A 22,933-nucleotide genomic window follows, 5' to 3' on the forward strand; every position below is an offset into this window, starting at 1 on the left:
TTTGTCAAACGTCAATACTCGGTCAAAGCCCTACGTTGGTTACATTACTTGTGCGACAAGGAAGACAAATGGATTCAGCATGCCCGCAACGGAGGAGGCGAAAAGACCATCGGAACGTATTCGGTCGATGGCTGGGACTTAGAAAACCCCAAGATCGTGTACGAGTTTAACGGTTGCTTATTTCACGGATGTCCCGTCTGCTACCCTGACCGTGACACTAAAAATCAGTTTTTACAACGGACCATGGAAGACCTGTACCAGGACACTTGTCAGCGACGCCTAAAGTTAGAACAGCAAGGATACCAAGTGGTGGAAATGTGGGAACACGAGTACGATCACCGTATGAAAACCGATCCCGAGTTTAAACGCCTCGTGGAAAGTTACCAGTTCATGGACCCGCTGAACCCGAGGGATAGTTTGTACGGAGGAAGGACCAATGCCACCTGTTTGCTGTACCAAGCCGACGAAGAGAAAGGAGAAGAAATCAAATACTTGGACGTGTGTTCGTTGTATCCCTACGTGTGCAAATATTGTCGCTTTCCTGTAGGGCACCCGCAATTGCTGACGGAACACATCGACCTGAAAAACATTCGACAATACGAAGGCTTGATCAAGTGCAAAGTTTTGCCTCCCACGAACCTATACCATCCCGTCTTACCTCACCATTGTCAAGGCAAACTGATGTTTCCCTTGTGCCGTACTTGTGCCGAAACGTGCAACCAGGACCAACCTTGCCATCACAGCCAGGAAGAACGGGCCTTGACGGGAACCTGGGTCAGCGTGGAATTGTTCAAAGCTCTGGACATGGGATACCAACTGTTAGAAGTGTACGAAATTTGCCACTTTCCCAAGACACAACAGTACCACAAGGGTGACCCTACTCAGAAAGGCATTTTCGCCGACTACGTGGATGCCTTTTTGAAACTGAAACAAGAAGCCAGCGGCTATCCTTCCTGGTGTCACACTCCCGAAGACCAAATACAATTCAAAGAGAAATACTACGAACAAGAAGGCATCTCTTTAGACCACATCGAAGAAAACGAAGGCAGGCGATCGTTTGCCAAAGTGATGTTAAATTGCTTGTGGGGTAAAATGGCACAACGACCGTGTTTACCCAAGACGAAATATTTGACAGAACCTTCCCGCTACTTCCAGATGATTCACGACAAAACCAAATACATGAAAGACGTGGACGTCGTTCGAGAGAATTTGATCTTGGTCAATTACGAAGAAGATCTGACTTTGTACAAGACGACCCTTTTGGAAATGTCATCATTGCGGCTTACGTGACAGCTCATGCTCGCTTAAAATTGTACGAAGCTTTAGAACTGTTAGAAGAACGCGTCCTGTACTTTGACACGGACAGTTGCATTTACATCCATCACCCGATTCAACAGCACCCTGACATCGAAGGAGACCGTTTAGGAGCCTGGACAGACGAGCATCCCGACGACAAGATTCTAAGTTTCGTCAGTGGCGGTCCCAAAAATTACGGCTACGAATACCGGGACAAACAAGGAGAAGTGCACACGACGTGCAAAGTGAAAGGACTGACTCTGAATCATCGTACCAGTCGAGTGGTCAACTTTGGGGTATTGAAAGAAGCCTTGAAATCGGGAGAGGATGGAAACTTTAAAGTGACCACTTATCAACCGAACAAGATTGTACGTTTACCCACTCACCACATCGTCAGTCGGCCCCTGGAAAAAATCTATCAAATCGTGTACCAGAAGCGAGTGAGACTTCCCAATCACTTTACGTTGCCGTACGGTCACATCGATATTGGTCAGCATATAAAAAGGGACAACGTCCAAGACCAATAGTTCATTGTTCATTGAAGTAACTTACCATGTCGTTGACGAAGAAGAAACCAGATTGGTTAGGAGTCAAATGTTGGACATCACCGAGACCAGGGTTTTGAGGTTTGGACACAAGAGGTGGCCCAGTATGCACGAGAGTTATTCAAGGAAAAAAGTTACTTTTTAACCTGTGTTAGTGACGGTGCCAGAAGAACCCGTCACCCAGGACAGGACTGTTGTGGACAGGCCTGAAAGACCCTTTCGGGAGGACACTTGTGTGACCTTACCCCCTACTATAGAACTGGTTAGAACTTTACCCAAAACATGTGGTTGTTGTACAGACACTTGTTTTTTATTCCACGTTCATGTGCCTTTTATTCTTGTACTTAAGCCTTTGGCTTTTATGTATTTTTGTCTTTCGTATTCATGTTTGAAAAAAACATTCAATAAACGTGTTCTGAAAAAGTATATAAACTCTTGTCTTGTTTGTTTTTTCGTGTCACAAGCGACATTCCTCACACCATGGCTACCTCTACTGTCTCTGCTCCCTCTTCCTCTACTGTCAAAGTCATCGACGAACACTTAGATCGTGCCATTTGGGAGGCTTTGTATCTTCGCCATCCCTTTAACATGCTCATTGCTGGACCTAGCGGTTCAGGCAAAACCGAATTCGTCAAACGTTTGATCGAACATAAACATCATTTGATCGATCGGCCCCCTCAGCGGATCGTGTGGTGTTACAAAGAGTGGCAATCGGCGTACAGCCTCTTGCGAGAAAGTCAAGGCGATTCCATCGTGTTTGTGGAAGGCATTCCTAAAGAAGACGACGGCATCGTCTCTGACTCCCGTCAAACCCATTTGGTCATTTCGACGACATGTTAGGAGAAGACGAAGAAGAAATTAAACTGTGGTTCACGCGCAAAGGGCATCACCGTAATGCCAGTGTCGTTTACATCACCCCAAATTTGTTTCAACAAAGTAAAGCCCATCGCACCATCAGTCTCAATGCGCATTACGTGGTCTTGTTTAAAAGCCCTCGAGATAAATCGCAAGTGCAAGTCTTAGCCAAACAGTTAGGAACGCCTTGGCTGACTCAGGCGTACGACGATGCCACTCAAACGCCACACGCCTATTTACTCGTCGATTTGAAACCTACGACTCCCGAGGATTTGCGATTTCGTACCCACTTGTTTCACCACTGGTGCCAAGACGGAGGGCCTGTCCTGTACACGTCTCCGTCCTCGACTTCATTTCACTCCCCATAAAAAAATCTATAAAAACCTCAGACCCTTTTTCGTCTGTCTCACACAGTGCGAACATGACGTCCCTTCAGTAGCATCTTCCTTGTCAAATTGATTCGTGCCTTGTATGGCATCAGTCGAGAAAAAAATCCACAAACACGAGCTCGTGGCTTAGAAGCTAGTCTCAAAGAAATCTTACGATGGTTCACGGTGACGGCACGTCAATTACTCCAAGGAATCGTTCAGATTCCTCATCAAACCAAACGCTTTTTTGATCGAAACAAAGTCGCTTTGGTCCAACTGGCCGATCCCCGCATCGACACTCAAACCAAAAAACAAATCATTTTGAAACCTGGAGGGAGCGGTACTCTAGGAGTGGTCATCATTCGCTCACTCTTAAGATGGGATCCTAATGCCCCCAAAGTTATACCCAAGACAAAAGTCCAACGAAGCCCCAAGAAGAAAAAGACCAGGTCCCCAAGGAGAACTTCTCCAGTGGCAGGACCCTCCTCTGACCAGACACCACCACCACCCCGGAAAAAGAAAAGAAGCCCCCAGAAAAAGAAAAGTCCACAGAAAACTAGTCGCAAGAGAGGCACTTCGGCCAGGACGCAACCTTACACTCGCAAACCACGACCTGCCACGGCGGTGACTGCGTCTCCGGCAGCTTCACGTTTGTCCACTTCTCCGTTAATGACACCCAGAACTGAAGAGTACTTGGAGACGTTGATCACACCAAGAACTTCTCCGTTGATGACCCCTAAAAGAACTTCCCCAGTGGCAGGACCTTCCAATTTAGTGGCAGTGGCTGTTGCTCACAAAGTACCTTCTCCCAAAATCAAAGTTCAAGAAAGATCGGGCATGTTACAAAGTTTACTGGATTTGTCCAAGCAAGAACTGGCTCGATTTAGTCCGTTACGTACCCCTGCACGACGTGTCATGCCTGTCCTCAAACTAATACGACGTAAAGACAATCAGTGGCGACGCGTTCCAGTATAAAAAAGGCCTGTGACCAAGTCGGGTATCAGTGTTTTTTGGTGCTCCTGAAGACTCAAAGATGTCACCCTCCAGAAAACCCCAAGGAAAGAAAAGGAAAGGACTGCCACCACGTTTAGCCAAACATGGGGACATGTTATCTGTCCTGTCCAAAGCTTCTCCACCCCTACGAAAAAAACTCATTCAAACAGCCTCCAAAGAGGTCATCGATACCGTGTGCGAATGTTGTTTGAACGTTTTCAAAGGCACTATCCCTTTGTCCAAACACCAGAAACAATGCTTAGGCAAACATCGTCACGTTCTTCGCCAAATGGTTCAAAAGAAAATTCCCATTCGTCAAAAAAAGAAGATGTTAGTGCAACGTGGAGGTATTTTACCTCTCTTGTTAGGCCCCATACTGAAAGGAGTCTTGGGAACCATGTTGGGAGGACTGGTGGGAGCAAGATAAAAAGGCCTCGGAAGTTCCAAGATCTCAGAATCGACCCCTGACAACCCCATGGAAGGACGAAAACTAGCTTTAGTGCCTTACAAACGATGGATGGAATACCATCGGTGGCAAGAACAACACACCCCGCATTTACCTCCCAATCCCCATTTGAGCGAGATGTCCCAGTTACAACACGAATTGCAGTCCTTGATGGATCGCCAAGATTTGTCCGAAACAGAAAAATCGCAAAAGTACGGTTAACTCTTGCAACGACTGCAACTCTTTCACCAGAAAGCTTTAGACGAAACAGCTCTACCCATTCTGAAAGATTTTAAGACCTTGATGAAAAGTCCAGCACCATCACCAGTACCAGTACCAGTACCAGTACCAGTACCACCAGTACCCGTGACCAAGAAAGAAAAAGGAGAAGAAGAGGAAGGGTTTCAAACTCCACCAGAAAAAGTACGCAAGTTAACAACACCACCTACCTCCAGAATTGGATGGATTAAAAAGATGATGGCCACCCCTTCTTCCTCACAAGAGAAAAAGAAAGCGAAGACAGAAGTGAAGACAGAAGTGAAACAAGAACCGATATCCCCCGCTCAGACATCCTTCTCCTCTTCGACACCTATTGCTGGCCGCACACGCAAAGCATTGCAATCCAAGAAAATACCCCAAGAGAAAAAGAGTAGCATCCTCCAAGAGTGGGTGTCTTATTAACACACCAACCAACACAAAAAAAAATGGAAAAAGTCTTAGCCAGCATTTACTACGATCCCTCCCATCCTGCAGGTTACGCAGGAGTTCAAAAATTGTATCGTGCTGCCAAAACGCGACTGAAAAGTCTCCGTTTACCTCAAGTACAACGATGGTTACAAGAACAAGCTACCTACACTTTACACAAACCCATTCGACGCAAGTTTGCCAGAAGTCGCACCCGAGTGGAAGGCATCGATCATCAATGGTAAGCCGATTTAGCCGATGTCTCTCATTTGGCCAGCTACAATCGTGGCAACAAATATTTGTTTTGTGTCATCGACGTCTTTTCCAAATTTGCCTGGGTCGTGCCCTTGACTTCCAAATCGAGCAGCGAGTTAGTGCGAGCCCTGCAACGGGTGTTGAAACAAAGCGGTCGTCACCCTCTTCGATGGCAAACGGACAAAGGCACCGAATTTCTGAACCAAGCTTTCCAAAAAGAATTAAAGAAACGTGACATTCATTTTTTTACCACCGAGAATCCCGAAACCAAAGCCAGCATCGTGGAACGTTTTCAACGCACTTTGAAAGAACGCATGTGGAAATATTTTACGCATCACCACACTCTGAAGTACATCGACATCTTACCGCACCTGGTGCAAGCGTACAACCAATCTTACCATCGAAGCATCGGACGTGCCCCGCAAGACGTGACTCCCGACAACGAAGTTTTGCTGTTTGAGCGCCTGTTTGGTACGTCCCCGACGAGGGCTGTCCCCAAGAAAAGTGGAGAGTTGGCCGTAGGAGATTGGGTGCGCATTGGCAAAACCAAACGCACTTTCGACAAAGGTTACTTACCTAACTGGACGACCGAATTGTTTCACGTCACTGGACGAGTGCATGGCCGTCATCCTGCCGTCTATAAATTGGAAGACATGAACGGAGAAGTGCTCAAAGGAACGTTTTATTTGCCCGAGTTACAACGTGTCACCAAAAAAGAAGACGACGTGTACGACATCGAAAGCATTCTCGAACGCAGAACCCGTAAAGTGGGCAAACGACGTGTCAAAGAAGTCAAAGTACGTTGGAAAGGATATCCACCCAGTTTTGATTCTTGGATCGACGCTTCGCAAGTCATCGACTATAAAAAGAAGTGACCATCATGCCCTTTCACACAGCAGACGCAGCTACGTCGACCACTCCTCCTTCACCTAGTTCTTCTGTGCAAGATTTACAAAAACAACCCTTGTGGGTGTGGTGTGGAGAACGTGTGCCTAAAACGCAAATCGTCTTTTTCTGCCAAATCTTCGTGGTGTATTGTGTCATCGGTGCAGCCATCGCCAATTTGAGTTTGCAACAAGGAGACAAACAATTGTGGACCATTTTATTGAGCAGTTGCATCGGTTACCTGCTTCCTAATCCCTCCCTGAAATTCACCTCGAACGGGAACCCCGGGAACCTTGTGTCCAGTGCCAGTGCCAGTCACCACTTCAATCACAACCAGAACCCCATTTTAGACGGAGACACGCCTCTGACGTCCAGTAACCCCTCGGACAGCCACAGAACTCTGGAATTATGAGTCACCAAAACCAATTTTACTTAACTTTACCCAATGACAGTTCCATGGAGGTGTTTCCCAAGAACACGTTGTGCTGTTACACGGCCAAATTACCTCAGGCCATCCAGTTAGATCACGAAGCCCATTGGGAAATGGCTTTAGTAGAAATGATTCACCCGACCCAAGTCCTCAATGTCCTTCCCAATCAAAATTTTTTTGATGTGGAAGTTCATGACGAGCAAATGCAACAGTGGATGGATAGCAATGTCAAATATGACAAGAAAACCCGTACACAAAAGTACACCACCTATCACTTGTTCATTCCCCCAGGCTATTATTTTAGTGGTCAACATTTGGTCAGCACCATAACCTCCAGGTTTAATGTCGTGTTTCTGAAAGCTTTGGAGCATGTCAACAAAAATGTCACCATGGAGTACCACAAAACAGCTCGTCGCTTCTTGATGAAATTTGAACGGAGTAAAATCCTGTCCATTTTATTTTGTCCTGAATTGTATGACATGTTGGGCGGAGACATGGACATGAGAAAGACCATGATCAAGAAAAACGAATTACCCATCGTTTACGACAACGAGTCTTTTAGCAAGTTATTTCGTGCCCCGGTAGAACTGAACCAAGGACTGAATTTGATGTTCGTGTATTCCGATGTGGTGGAGTACAACGTGGTGGGACACACCTCCGTACCGTTACTGCGTGTCATTCCTTTCAAAGTGGATTCTGCCACAGATGCTGACGAGGAAGGTGGAAACACTTGCCACGTCCACCGCGAATTTGTCCATCCTCACTATTTGCCGGTCAGCAAGTCGTATTTGGACACGGTCAACATTGCTATAAAAGGAGATCTGGGACAAAATATTCCATTCACCAAAGGAAAAGTCACGGTGAAACTCCATTTTCGAAAACGGTTCTCTCACGACTCGTAAGTAAGTCATGTATCCAGTGTACCGAGGGGTTGCTCGACAGCGAGGACACGGTTTAGGAGACATGTTAAAATCGGCCTTTCGTTCGGTGGCCCCAGTGTTGAAACCGATGGTGACACGCGGATTGCACGCCTTGAAAGATGCGGCACTGACGCAAGGCAAAGAATTTCTCCAAAATGTCATCATCGACAAACAAAACCCTACAGAAGCCTTCATGAGGGCAGGCAAAAATGTCTTGCTGCAAACGGGCAAAGACATTTTAGGCCAACGAGAAACACCTATAAATGCCCTGCACACTACCGAGTCAGGCATTCAGCAAGGACAAGGCAGAAAGAGACGACGAAGAAAACACCCTTTCACCAGACTTCAAGCGAGAAAGGCGAAGAAAAGAAGAACCGTTCGAGACTTAGACGTTTTCGATTATTGAGAAAAGAGACAAAAAAATGATGCACCGAGAATCTTGCGCTTGTTCCAAGACGGAACTGGATCTGTTTGCCATGCCCCCCACGATGATGACGATGCAAGAATCCCAGTGGGTGGAATTTCACCCCGTCTCCTCACTGACCGATTCCGCTCCCATCGAGTTTGAAATCAAAGGACAGCCCGAAGATTACATCGATCTGAATAGCAGTTACTTGTACCTGAAAGTCAAAATTCTAGATAAGACTGGAGGTGCTATAGACGATGAAGCAGTAGCTCCCGTCAACAATTTCATGCATTCCTTGTTCAGTGGAGTGGACTTGTACTTGAATAACAAACTGGTCAGTAGCAGCATGGATACTTACCCTTATCGTGCCTACCTGGAAAATCTCTTGACGTACGGAATAGATGCCAAGAACACTCATTTCAATGCCTGTGTGGTATGGGAAGCTGACGAACCTACCAAGTTTGAAATATTGGAAACTGATGAAAAGAAAGACAACAATGATGGATTTGTAGAACGAAGAAATAGAATCACGGGAGCCGACACAAGTTTAGAACTGATGGATCGTTTGCATTTGGACATGTGGTTGCAAGAAAAGTATTTGCTGAACGGGGTGGATGTCCGCCTGAGACTGAATCGTAGCAGTGCCGCTTTCCATTTGATGGCTGATAGTGACGGTTACAAAACCAAAATCCTAGAAGCCAGACTCTACGTACGCCGTGTGGAAGTGTTACCTAAAGTGGGAAACGACATCAGTCAGACGTTGAGCAGAACGACTGCCAAGTATCCCATACGACGCGTGGAAGTGAAAACCTTCACCATTCCCAAGGGACAGCGATCCATGATCGAAGATCATCTGTTCCAAGGACAGTTACCCAAACGTTTGATCGTTGGTATCGTCGAGAATACAGCCTTCAACGGAGCTGCCGAAAAAAATCCTTTCTACTTTCGACACTTTGGCGTGTCCAAAATCGAAGTCAGTCGCGATGGCAAGACCTTGTGTACCCGACCTTTCGAACCTGACTTTAAAAAGAAGAATTACTTGAGATCGTACTTGTCCTTGTACGAAGCCACCGGACAGTTAGGAACCAATACCAGTCACGGTATTACGTACGAGGATTATGCAGGAGGCTACGCTTTGTGGGCTTTCGATTTCACTCCAGACCAAGGCAGCGACGAGGGACATTTCCACCCTATAAAATCCGGCCAGATTCGTGAGGAAATTCAGTTTAAAGACCGAGACCCTGATGAAACGGTGAACGTCATCCTGTATGCAGAATTCGATAATACCATAGAAATCAACAGTTTGAGAGAAGTCATCCTAGATTACTAGAAACCATGGAAGACTGTTATCCCTCTTTACCTAGTGGAGAAACTTTTAGTGTTGCATTGTTGTTAAAAAATGTTAGAGTTGTTGTTTAGTGTTAAGTGATTTTTGAATAAAAAATGTTGTGTTTTGAAAAAATTGTTTGATGTTATATTGTTGGATTATTGTTAAAAAATGTTAGAGTTGTTGTTTAGTGTTAAGTGATTTTTGAATAAAAAATGTTGTTTTGAAAAAAATGCCTTTGTCTTTTGTTTAGCTATAAGAATGTTGGATTGATGCTCTTTCATTTCTTACTATCCCTCTCATGACACTCACTAAACGTTGCGACTCAAAAACCGTGTGGGGGATGTTTTCCTTCACGTCCGCGCTTTGACTTTAAGAACCGGGTTGTTTCCAGTCTAACCATCCATTGTCGACTCATCCTCCTAAGAAGATGTGCTCCAAACTAGCTAAACTCAACGAAGCCTACGTGAATTTGCATAGGGTCAGACACAGTCTGATACCGAAGCCAGAAGAAATAGAGAATGTGAGAATGTTAAAAATCACTGAAGACCTGATAGAAGAGCGCTTCAGAGAAGAAATGAACAGGGAAAAAGAAGAATGGACAGAGAAGTACAGACTTCAGAGACAGCAGCAACAACAACAACAAGAGCAGCAGCAGCAACCTGAAGCTGACAGAGGCTTTGTCGATTGTCGTATCGACACCAAAGAGTTCTTCTTCTCTTTCCGAAGAAGCAGACCTATCGCCAGAAAGTCTATCCTCAGAGGACATCGCATTCTTAGAAACTAAAAAGAATGCCATAGCAAAACAAAAACAAAAAAAAACCAGCCCTTTTCAGGGCTACCCAATACTCTAGAAAAGAAATAACAATCGATTTGCCAATGTGTGTAGGTAGAGTAGTGTGAAAATAAACACTAACTCTTTTTTAAAAAATGTGAGGGTATGTGTTTGTGTGTTTGTGTTTGTAAGTGGTTAAGTAAGTTGGTATGGATAGTAGATTAAAATGATGTCTTTTTTTTTTGGTGTTTGAGGTGTAAATTTGGGGTTAGATTGGATTGCTTTGCGTATGTGGATAGTCTATTGAAGTGATTTATAAAAAATTTTAAAATAGTGATGGGTAGCATAAAAAAGTGAGTGAGTGTTTCTTTTAGATCCGCGCGTTGTTGTTGTTTTTTGGTTATGATCTAGGTAAGATCAATTTTATGTTTTTAGGGGGATGTTTTCCATCACGTCCGCGCTTTCACTATAAATTGAAACTCGTTCGGCAGTCCAGCTACCCTTGTTGATTGATCAACACCAAAAATGAACACGAGACTGGAGAAACTGTTGGAACTTCATGTGCATCTGGAATATGCCAGGCGCATATTAAATGAACTGGCCGCGGAAGCCATTGTGGAGGAGGGAAGGATAAGAGAGGAGGAGGAAAGAAGAAACAAAGAAGAGGAGGAGAGAAGATATAAAGAAGAAGAGGAAAGAAGATACAAAGAGGAGGAGAGAAGATACAAAGAAGATGAGGAGGAGGAAAAGGAGAGAAGAAGAAGAAATTTCAGAATCCCAGAGAGCGAAAATTGGGATTCTGAAGCGACATATCCTGCCTCTGCTCTCCCCCAAAAAGGTAAAAAGTAACTGGGGGACAAGATGTGTATGCGGCGCCAGGCCTGGAAGGTGCCACCATTAACCAGGTGTCCATGAAGTTCCAAACAAAAAAAAAACAGCCCTTTTCAGGGCTACCCAATACTCTAGAAAAGAAATAACCATCAATTTGCCAATGTGTAGGTAGAGTAGTGTGAATATAAACACTAACTCTTTTTTAAGATAGTGTGAGGGTATGTGTTTGTGTGTTGGTGCTTGTAAGAGCTAAGGTATGTTTGTGGGAATAGTAGATTATGGGTTTCTTTATTGTTTCTTAGCGTAGGTGAAGAGTATAGTTAGGGTTCTGTAAGCGCTCACGTACGATTGTGTGGATAGTAGATTATGGATTTTGTTTATTGTTTCTTAGCGTATGTGGAGAGTATAGTTAGGGTTTTGTAAGCGCTCACGTACGATTGTGTGGATAGTAGATTATGGATTTGTTTATTGTTCTTAGCGTATGTGGAGAGTATAGTTTGGGTTTTGTAACCGCTCACGTACGATTGTGTGGATAGTAGATTATGGATTTTGTTTATTGTTTCTTAGCGTATGTGTTTGTGTGTTTGTGTTTGTGTGTTTGTGTTTGTACCCGCTCACGTACGATTGTGTGAATAGTAGATCCTGGATTTGTTTATTGTTTCTTAGCGTATGTGGAGAGTATAGTTTGGGTTTTGTAAGCGCTCACGTACGATTGTGTGGATAGTAGATTATGGATTTGTTTATTGTTCTTAGCGTATGTGGAGAGTATAGTTTGGGTTTTGTAAGCGCTCACGTACGATTGTGAGGATAGTAGATTATGGATTTTGTTTATTGTTTCTTAGCGTATGTGGAGAGTATAGTTTGGGTTTTTATTTTATGAAATGAGAAAGTATAGTTTGGGTTTTATTATATGAAATGAAAAAGTAGGGGATGTTTTCCTTCACGTCCGCGCGTTGTTTGGTCATGATCTAGGTAAGATCAATTTTACGTTTTAGGGGGATGTTTTCCTTCACGTACGCGCTTTAAGTATAAGAACCCACAGTATTCGTCGTTCAAACCATTCTGCAAAGAATAAAAAAAGAAGATGGCTTCTAACCAAATGGACAAAATACAAACATTACAAGACGTTTTAGACAACTTAGGAATGATGGAGCAGATGTTGATAAGACTGGTTGAAGACCATTATTCCTATAGTCCCCATCGTGTAAAGATGGAAATTAATAACTTAAAAAAGGTAAAGGACAAGATTAGTGGTGTCATGAAAGAGATAAAGGAGGAGAAGGAGGATGAAGAGGAAAGAATAAGAATAAGCAAATGGAACGAAAAGATTGAAAAAGAAGAAGAAAATGAGAAGAGGAAGAAAGAAGAGGAGGAAGAGAAGAAGAAAGAAGAGCAGGAGAAAAAGAAAGAGAAGAAGAGAAAGAGTGTTGGAGATAAAATAAGAACTTGGTGGAGAAAAAGAAGAAATTAGAAGCAGAAGAAGAAGAAAACCCAAAGGCCCTTTTCAGGGCCAGCCATATTTCTCGAAAAGAGATAGCCTTTCCATTGCCTACCCCTTTTTAAAAAAAATTTTTAAAAAAAAAAAAAAAATCCCATATTCAATTCCCCTTGTCCCTAAACAAGCCCAGACTCTATTCCCCATGTTAAATTCCCCTTGTACGTAGAGTGACCCACGATTTTTCGCCATGTTAAATTTCCCTTGTACGTAAAGTAACCCACGATTTATTCCCATGTTAATTCCCATTGTACGTAATCTGACCCACGATTTTTCGCCATGTTAAATTCCCATTGTACGTAGAGTGTCCCAGGGTGGTTTGTAATGCTAATTCCCATTGTACGTAGGGTATCCCCATTTACTACTAATCTTCAATGAAATGCAGAGAAAGCTCTCCATTTTCCGCAAAATGATCCACCTCTTTCTCAAAAACAATCCGTTCTTGAAAAACCCAGGGTCAACATAATTAAGAAACTAGTGTAATACTAACAACATGCCAAAGAAAATTTTAGGCGGCTGGTCCCTTATGGGTTCAGACCGGTACAAGGCGAACTATAAAAGTTCAATATTAATTCTTAAAGCTGATATTTTTACACCGTCGGTTGAAAAGATTTCGATATTAAATTGCTTATTACCTGATTATATGTCTTAACTCACCAAAACCGTTAATACATGATCGGGCTCGTATTTCACCCATGGGCTAATAAGGTTATATCTTTTACTGGCTTTTCTTCTTTTCCCCGACAGTATTTATTTATACCACGATATGGCCCTATCTATTTCGATACATCTAACGCTGAATTGGGTCCACACTTTTGGAATACTATTACAATTGATATTAGAAATTCAACTTCTTAATGTAAATTCAAGTTCTTGTGTAATAACTAGTTTTTGGCTGATAAATAAATGATATTATTACCTCTTATTTTCCTTGTAATTTATGTTTGTTTTTAATAGGAATAGTACGTGTAACTGATGCACATGCTCGTGTCGTTTGCATGCATTTGTGATATGAAATATTACAGAAAGCACGTGATTCGATGCGTCTGATTATTGAAATAACTACCAGTGAAACCTGTCCTGTGTTATGAGTAGCATGAGTACACAGCACACTCCCAAGTATCAGTTTACAATAAACACATTCTTGGTTGTTGATATCGTTAAATTCCGCATACCGGTTATTTTAGTTTGTACGCATTTGTACAATAGAACATATCTATACCGTTGTGAGCGTCAAATTCAGTTCTGTGGAATCTGATAGTCAGCTGCTGCGTAAGTCTGATTGCTCCATCATTGTTTCATCCGCAGGTATAAATTTTTAGGTCCGTTGTTGTTGTAGGGTTTAACGCCATTTTTCAGCACACGATAGGCTGTACATGGCGGCCAGTAATTATGGTGGAGGAAGAACCCGGGAAAACCCCGGAAAGAACCACCGATCCACGAGAAGCTACTGGCAAGCTTTCTCACATACCCACATTGGCTGAATCCGAGACTCGAACCACCGCAGACAGAGGTGAGATGGCAGTGATCCGTAACGGACAGCGCTTTAGACCACTCAGCCACTCGGGGCTCCTTTTAAATCCGTGATGGATTGCCTGTTCAGTATCTATCTATCTATCTATCTAGAGTTCAGTGTCCACAAATACTCGTACGTCGTAAGGCATCACACATATTACATTTTACAGAAATGCAAAAGATATAGATTTTTATAATTTGACATTTTGAAGAAAACAGAGAATGAAGCAGATCCCATAAGTGATACAGCTTTATGAATTTTCCCCACACCTAAACGTAATACAATATCAAGGGGACTATATGAAGGTGTTTCATGTAATGCACATGCGCTGATATGTCTCAAATAGTGCATAGATAAATTTATTCTTCACAAAATTAGTTCTGGTAGTAAACCAAGTAAATGTAACTCTTCCTAAAAATATTGCAATGCAAGTCGTAAACAGAAGAGTAAAGTTCTATGTCGAACCTATTAAAAATGATGACCTGGTATACAAGGTTTATAGTTAAAAGTATGATAAAGTTATAGAGCTGTATCAAATTGTAATAGCACCGACAATTTGGAGGGAAATTGGTCAACCACATTTATGGAGTGGCATCAGCTACCTTCGAAGCAAAACGTACAACTGATTATGCCGTTGCACCTCTTGGCTGATTTATTTATTTCATAAACGCTCTATTCCTACAGAGGTCAACGGATACAACACCAATTACAGAAATTCCTAACACATATGCTTCTAGATTTCAATGTGTACAACACCGATTACGCAAATGCCTAACGCCTATGCTAGTACAGTTTAATGGAAACATAACCAATTACACAAATTCCTAAACCTGTGATTGTAGATTTCAATGAATAAAACACTGATTGCACAAATGCATAACCTGTAGATTAAGATTTATTTAAAGCAAAAGTAGAATCAAATGACTGGGCTCTTAATTTTTGGGGGTGGGGTGGGGTGGGAGATGGGGTTTGAGTTTTTGTGAGATCAAGTTTGCGGCCCCAAGATAGCCTGAACAAAACTCTTACCTGATTTGTAGATAAATTATATTGCGGTAAAAAAGTAAATTATCCCGGTTCAAAATAAAGTCCCAGTCCAAATCGTACATTGTTAATCCCAAAGTTTCAAGTTGGCTCTGTCGGCAGACTGTGGTATGTACTGGTATATTTTCAGTTGTGCAATATTATTCATTATGGGGGTTTCTTCTTTTTTGTTGCACTCAGTAAAGCTTTTGTCATATGGAATTAATAGTTTTAAGTACTTCGCTTATAGAGAAATGAAGGGGTAATCCTCACCCTGCCCGTAATAGCATACCATCTGCTGTGATATGGTCACAAAACTAACCCAATTGTTTTAAGAACGTGTCCCTTATATTGAAAACATGACCCTATTGTAATTGGTGCCGCTGGTCACATCATACTTCGTTAACAACACCGAACATAGCTTTAACTGAAACACTGAAATGTTATTGCTTGGTCGTGTCACTACTTTCATTTTGTCTGACTGGAAAGGGTGTTCCTTCTTATCTTCAAGATTAAGTTCAGGTAATCTTTAGTTTCAAATCGGTGCATGCTTACAACAAATAAAAAGACAAGCTCTGTTGAGATATTATTACAAACTGTTTAAAAGATAAGTCTAATAACATTCAGGATGATTGATGCACAACACAAATTATAATCAAACCTGACAGTAATACATACATTTACACACAACAGTACATGACTTGAGAGTAAATACATAGATAAATTACAAACATTCATGGAAATCAGTACAGTATTTTAGACTTTGACACATAGTTACACAAGACACAAATAAGTAAATACACTCTAATAAACATAGGTTATTTTCTATTTGTAATGACGTATCTGGTTATGGCTTTGTTTTTTAGTTATTATTTGCTCGATTTTGTGGAGTCCATGTTGGGAAGCGATTTCTCAAATCGAATAAGTAGACAATTTTTGGGATCAGACGTCATAATGAACAACATTCACATTTCCTAAAATTGAATTCTACCTGGTTTCTTAACATAGTAAATTCTCACGATATTTAAGGCAATAGTGTTTCGTAAATCGAGATATTTGAGAATAGGAATAATTCTTTGTATTAGGGTTCGAGGGATACTTTGTGGCATATGTTATAATACTACTCAGAGGACATCAACTCAGAAAAAGTAGATTTTCAGTGTATTACATATCTTTTCAAGCAAAAACCGTCAATTTGCATGGAATGTCTTCATTCTGTGACAATGCGATTAATCGCTGCATTATTTCGCCGCCATCGCAAGACGCAATACGGCAATGTTCAGTCCCACGCAGAGAGAAATGACATGAAGAAAATCTCCGACGCTTTGAAGACAATTTACGGGCCAGTCTTAAAGAACATCTCCATTAATTATTGAGTGCTAACAGAGCCAAGCTGATCAGTGACAAATACAAGATACTGCAAAGATGGGCAGAACACTTCAGCAGCATCCTAAATCAACAGTCGTCTATCAGAGAGGAGGCAAGTGATCGTCTGTCCCAAGTGTAAATCAACATGACACTTGCTGATCCTCCAACACTGACCGAAACTGTGAAAGCAATTGATCTGCTGTCTAATGGCAAAACACCTAAATCAGATACTATACCAACAGAAGTCAACAAAGCCAGAGGATCACATATGGCACTGTGATGCATATCTGTATTGTGTTTGACTTTTGGTCTATGACTGTAGATTCTATTTTAGATAGAAGTTTTTTCCGTGAGAGTTGAGTTATTAATTGTGACCGTAAAAGTTTGTAAACAAGAACATGATTACAGTTTGAAATAATATTCTTATTGGATGAATGAGTATTGCGACGTATGTGACGTGGGGATGTATTTTGAAATATGTCACGTGGCGATGAATTGTGAAATGTTACGTAGGGGTGAATTGCAACTTAGAGTCGTAATGTAGTCGTGGAGATGTATATAAAAAGAGAATTGGACTATTATTATTATTCCTATTTCCTAGCTTTGCTCACGCGTTGAAACCAGTCTACAGATATATTTAAGGTTGTGTCTAGATTTAACTTGAAAGGAATTTTTTGTTTGGGATAATCACTGGAGTTACAAAGTGCTCATAATGCGGCCTAGAGTAAAACAAAATTTAGGGATTATTATGAATTCATTCAAACGAGTTCTGAACAATATCATTGTGATATATCAAGACTGTTGGCACTTTAGCACATTCAAGACTATTGGTACATCAATCCATTCAGGGCCTGGAATTCATTCGAAACATTATTCTTCTAAATCTTTAAGATGGTTTTGGATTTAATTCTTATTGGTTTTGCTTCTTTCTGTTACTTAGTTTAAAATCATAGACTAAACTCATGCAGACTATGAAAACTCGGGGAACTATACCCCAAGAGTACAAGGATACCTCCATCGTCCACTTGTGCAAGAAGAAAGGCAACAGTTAATCCTTTGACAAATATCGGGGCATCTCCTTGCTGTCAGTAGCTGGCAATATACTTGCCAGAAATTCTGATGAATCGTCTTGTGCTCACATCATACAAGGGCTACTGCCAGAGAGCCAGTGTGGCTTTAGAAGAGGACGAGAGACCACGGACATGGTGTTTGTAGCTAGTCAGTTCCAGCAGAAATGCCAGGAACAGAACTCCAACCTGCACACGACATTCATCGACCTGAAAAAACGTGTGACACAGTCAGTCGTGAGGCCTTTGGAAGGTGATGGCAAAATTTGTCTGCCTAGAAAAATTCATGACTGAGATTCGGCGATTCCATGATGACATGCTCTTCCGTGTCGTGGATGACAGTGAGTCATCTGATCCATTCTCAGTCACGAGAGGAGTCTAACAGGGCTGTCTATTTACCACAACCGTCCTTGCTCTCTGCCATGCTAACTGATGCCTTTCGTGACTATAACACTGGGATCGACATTAGATACCAGACTGACGGCATGCTCTTCAATCTGAGGATACTACAAGAAGTGGCTGTTCGTCATATTCTATTTGCTGACAACTGTTCACTGAATGCCACATCTGAGTCTGACATGCAACACAGCGATGCGAGTTAAAATGGCTCCTTTGGGAAGTGTAGTACTATATTAAATCAAGACGTTTCTCTAAAAAATTTATACCGTTTGTGGTTGAGTATTAAGATTCATATAGAAAACCAATTATAAAATGGTAATACTGGAAGTCTACTTTGTACTGTTTGGAGTTTGCTTCTAGGCATTTCTTTATGGCTTCTCATTGACTCCTGAATGCAAACTAGAGGGTCTCCAGTTGAAACATATTCTGATCTGTCAATCCTGTTATGGAGAGAGAGAGAGAGAGAGAGAGAGAGAGAGAGAGAGAGAGAGATGAAAAAGCTTGATATGGAAATTTTATAAGATACATAAGGTCATATATATTTTCTAAATGGGAAACAAAGTAGTTCCAAAAGTTATTTTGCTGCTGTGGCGATGAAATTTTCTCCCACTCATCTGTTTCAATATCTCATTATAAATATATAATATATTTTTTGTACTAGGTGTTTGGACGTGTTTCGTGCTGCCGAGTGGAATATTATTTGAAGTATTTGTGCATTTAAGAACCATTCTGTTGGCAGGAGTTGTTCGACAGGCTTGGTAGTAAGACCTCATTGCGTGTAACAATATGCATTCATAAATACACAATGTTTCTGAGGGGTATGCATGTAAGATACATAGCTACATATATACCTACACACATACATGTACATTGTGCATATATACATGTTAGATTGACACACACACAGACAGACATATATATATATATATATATATATATATATATATATATATATATATATATATATATATATATATATATATATCTGTGGAAGAAAAATGATATCGCCACACTGGCGGTATGACTTTGTGAAATACTTTTATCATTTAGGAGGCATATCTGGCATTATGTATATTATTCATACATATATTTCCATATTTTTAATTTTTCATCTTCAGCAGCAGGGAGGGTGAACATACCACTTTTTAGACAAGTTCATTCAGGAAAATAAAGCTTCCTACGAAAATGAAATATACAAGGTCAATAACGCCAAACCAAAACCTCTAACCGATCGAGATTTTCTCTAATTGGGTTAGCTCATTTTGTTACTTTATTTTTGACGCTTGTGTTTTTGTGTGTTTGTTTACCCACCCGGGCACTCATTGTTGGTCGTCACCCTCCCTGCTGCTGTCTCTCAACCAAAATGTTTATCAAGACCAACACAATATCAAGGATTTTATGTAAATTTATCGTGATAAATCCGTGTGGGGGTAGCTTGTGCACGGGAAAAGAAGTTTCTGAACTTAATCATATCTAAGTCTGATGAATATATCGCAGAGTATGTGTATCGACTCCATTAAACACAACTAAAATATTATAGTTGTCTCTGATCCCTTTAGGTATTTGTGTATATCGCTGAGTAACATAAATCACGTCTGTGTTTTTTGCGTGCCTCGAGAACATTTTCGAGGTGGATTTGCTTGTTTGTCCAGCATCACATCATCGTATACTACGAGATTATTAATAAATCGATCGAGGTCATGTACAGATGGGGCTTCATCAATATCGGTGATAAAATTAATAATATCATAGCCGTCCTCATCCAATAATTTTACATTTTCATTAAAATCTTTAAACACATCGTAGCATCTCTGATCATCTACAGATGGTGCCACTAAATGTAACTTATCCCACTTGAGCCATCTCATTATCAGATTAAGCAACAATTGTGTCTTACCAGACCCAGCTGGACCTATGATAATTGCTCTGATAGAATTTGGTAGCGCTGGATGTTTCTTGACTAGCTCTTGCTTTCGCGTCGCTGAGAAATCAATGATATCCATGTTGTACATATGTAATAAATAATATGGATTTATATTGTTTTCGATGCAGAGCATCCACCTCCACAAGTAGATTAACAACAATAATTAAAAATAATAATAAAAAGCGTGCACTTACATGTAAGCATGTGAAATGTGGTACAAGCAAATACAAATTTATCTCCCTTGACAAGTCAGGTAAAACAGGTGTTGATATCGCTGCGTCATTAGGACAATTACCAGGAGCTCCTTGGGCTTAGTATCCAGGGCAAAAACATCTTCCTGGATATAATTATTGTGGTCCTAGAACCCGACTTGATATCCGACTTGATGAGCGAGATCAACCAAGACCTGGAGAGTATCGAATAAATGCGACTGATCAAGTATGTCACGTTCATGATGTAGCGTATAAAAATAAGGATTTACAACAACGACATATTGCAGATGTGAAGTTGATTCACTAATTAAATTCCATTAAAAAAGTCTCTCAGGGAAAAACATGCTAGCTTCTTAGTAAAATCTGCGATGAAAGGTAAACTAGTCCTAGGGGCTGGTAATTAGTCGGTCGATTATTATGATAATAATAGAATCGATTTAATATAGCCCAAAAGGATATTCGAGGGGTAGATCAGCGATTGGTAAACTTGCTGATGCAGCAAATGTCACACGTTCTGTTGCTGCAAATCGGTTAGCACGGCAGACAACATTGCAAATTAACTACCACCACCTAAACAAATTCAGCATGCACATTTTGATGTCAGCTCTCCAAAGGAAATTTATAAAGCAGACATTTTGTTTTTACCACATGATATTATTAAAATTTGTAGACGTCAATCACGCACATACAAATACGCGTTGACTGTCGTTGACGTTGCAAGTACGTATAGAGAAGCAGAACCAATATCACCTAAAACAGCAACTGAAGTTGCATCTGCGTTTAAACGAATTTATCAACGTAGTGGTCTACGATGGCCTTAGTTGCTACAGGATGATCTTTGCAAGGAATGTCTTTGATGAAGAAACATAACGTCAAAATCAGACGAGGACATACCGCAATTCATCGCGATCAGGCAATTGTTGAATGATTTAATCGAACACTTGCTGAGCGGTTATTTAGATATCAGCATGCGCAGGAAAGATCCCCGAACAAAGTTCAAAAAGATGTGAGATCTCATGAATTGGTTGCAAGACTACCAAGTGTAATAACTGTGTTAAATAATGAAATTACTCGTGCAATTTCTATGAAACCTATTAATGCGATCACAAAAATATACCTGTACAACGACAGGACTACTTCTCAAAACAAACAGTACTAGGTAATGTGACTGCGAAGTATTTATATAAACCTGGTGAAATAGAAGGTGGCAAAAAAGAGCAACTGATCCAATTTGGAGTGTTACGACACAAACAGTTTCCAGCGTGGTAAGATCCACAGGTAGACCTGCAATCGACGGACTAGATTCAGCTGCTCCTCAACGTGGATTTGTATGTAAACACTTACAAGTAATTCCTGAAGACACACAATTACCACCGCGTTCACTTTTGTGAACTGACGCCTCGACGTCAATTACAGTCAAGACAGGTCAGCATCATATTTTCGCGTGTGTGACCAAGACTACTATTACTTCTATCTACGATAAACTGTCTTGGATTATTATTTGAATACTGCCACAACATTACTGTATTACAGCTCACACAATGATTATTCTGTTGTCGTTTCAATGTGATGATAAATTCAGCGTCGAGATCAAAGTCGCGATTATCTTTTTTCGTCAAACTGCTTATAGCCAGTTGTTAATGTATTTCTTATTACATCGCCGCCACTGCTAGCAGTTTGATTATTATTTTCTGTGAAGTCTATGATAACCCTCCGCAGCTGAGATATTCTTCTGACTTGAGGCACTGCTAGATAAACTAAATTTGACCATTCAGTACGGTCATCAACAATCCAAATATTAGTATCCGAAATAGTTAATCCTTTTGACGAATGAATCGTTATATCGTATCCTAGTGTCCATTGAATTTTGTCCATCCTTAACGCGTTCTGAACAACACTAACAGGAACTAAAACAATATCATTTAACACAAGATTTTGTTTACTACCACAACCTGGAATTTCAACGTCGATATTTTGCCGTCGAGTATCTGTTGGTCGATTACACAATGGTACAGGTAGATTTGAAATTGTTTCTTTATGTAGCATAAATAATTGTTGTTGAAGTGTATCACGAACTATCTTTGTACTTGCAACTATCAAATCATCTGGTCTCCATAAATTCCAAAAATTGTTAATAGGAGTTTCTGAAATTATCTCACTCATTATGTCACACTGAATTTTATTTGGTTCTAGTCTGATTAATTTCTTAAACTCTCTTAATTCTGGATCATGTGCTCTATGATCATCATTTGTTTCCTCATAATAATCAACAAAATTCTTTAACCATTCGTGTGGAGACAATCCAACATAAGGTGGTGGTTAACCATGACCGCCGCACATTACAGCAGTATATTTTGTCAACAGGTAATCAAGAAATATTTTTAGTGTTCCAGCGGCACTGTACATATTTCATCCCAAATAATAATCCTTGGAATATATCTTTCACTCATTTGTTCAGGAGTCCATGTATCACAGTTCCACCGAAAGAAGCTGTGATAAATATGAGATTTGACTCCTCGTTCGTTCATTTCTCTGGCAAGCCTGTGTGTAGGTGTTAACAGAACTGTATCAAGTCCATGAAATAATTCAATCACACATGTTGTTTTACAAGAAAATGCCGGACAATTTAAATAAAAAGTTTTATATCTCGTTACGGGATCACATATTTATTGACCGGATGTAAACAATAATCTTCTTTCGAAGGTCACATTTAAATAGCAGATCTAATAACCATTTAAGCTCGATTTCATACCTCTCAGTACACTCCATCAAATCCATAAAGATGTTCGGTCTGAAAAAGAGAAATGTACTCAAAATGTAATTACTGACATGATACGATTGTTATAGTTAAATCAAAGATAATATACTGCAATTGAAAACAATAATATGTCCTATACTACACTGGTTGAACCAGACA

At 40.8% G+C, this 22,933-nt stretch overlaps 1 protein-coding gene across 1 annotated transcript in view; it reads left to right on the forward strand.

Annotated features, from left to right (window-relative positions):
- Window positions 1-13,624: 13,624 nt before the first annotated feature.
- The window catches only part of LOC149792268 (uncharacterized), a 69,618-nt gene continuing 60,309 nt past the window's right edge, over window positions 13,625-22,933 (forward strand). Inside the window, exon 1 of the mRNA XM_089970810.1 lies at window positions 13,625-13,782. The gene's annotated coding sequence lies outside the window, so the exon portion shown is untranslated. The remainder of the gene's footprint in view (window positions 13,783-22,933) is intronic.

The sequence above is a fragment of the Sinohyriopsis cumingii genome, chromosome 9, assembly GCF_028554795.1.
Source record: "Sinohyriopsis cumingii isolate HCF-2022 chromosome 9, ASM2855479v2, whole genome shotgun sequence".
NCBI classification, from domain to species: domain Eukaryota; kingdom Metazoa; phylum Mollusca; class Bivalvia; order Unionida; family Unionidae; genus Sinohyriopsis; species Sinohyriopsis cumingii.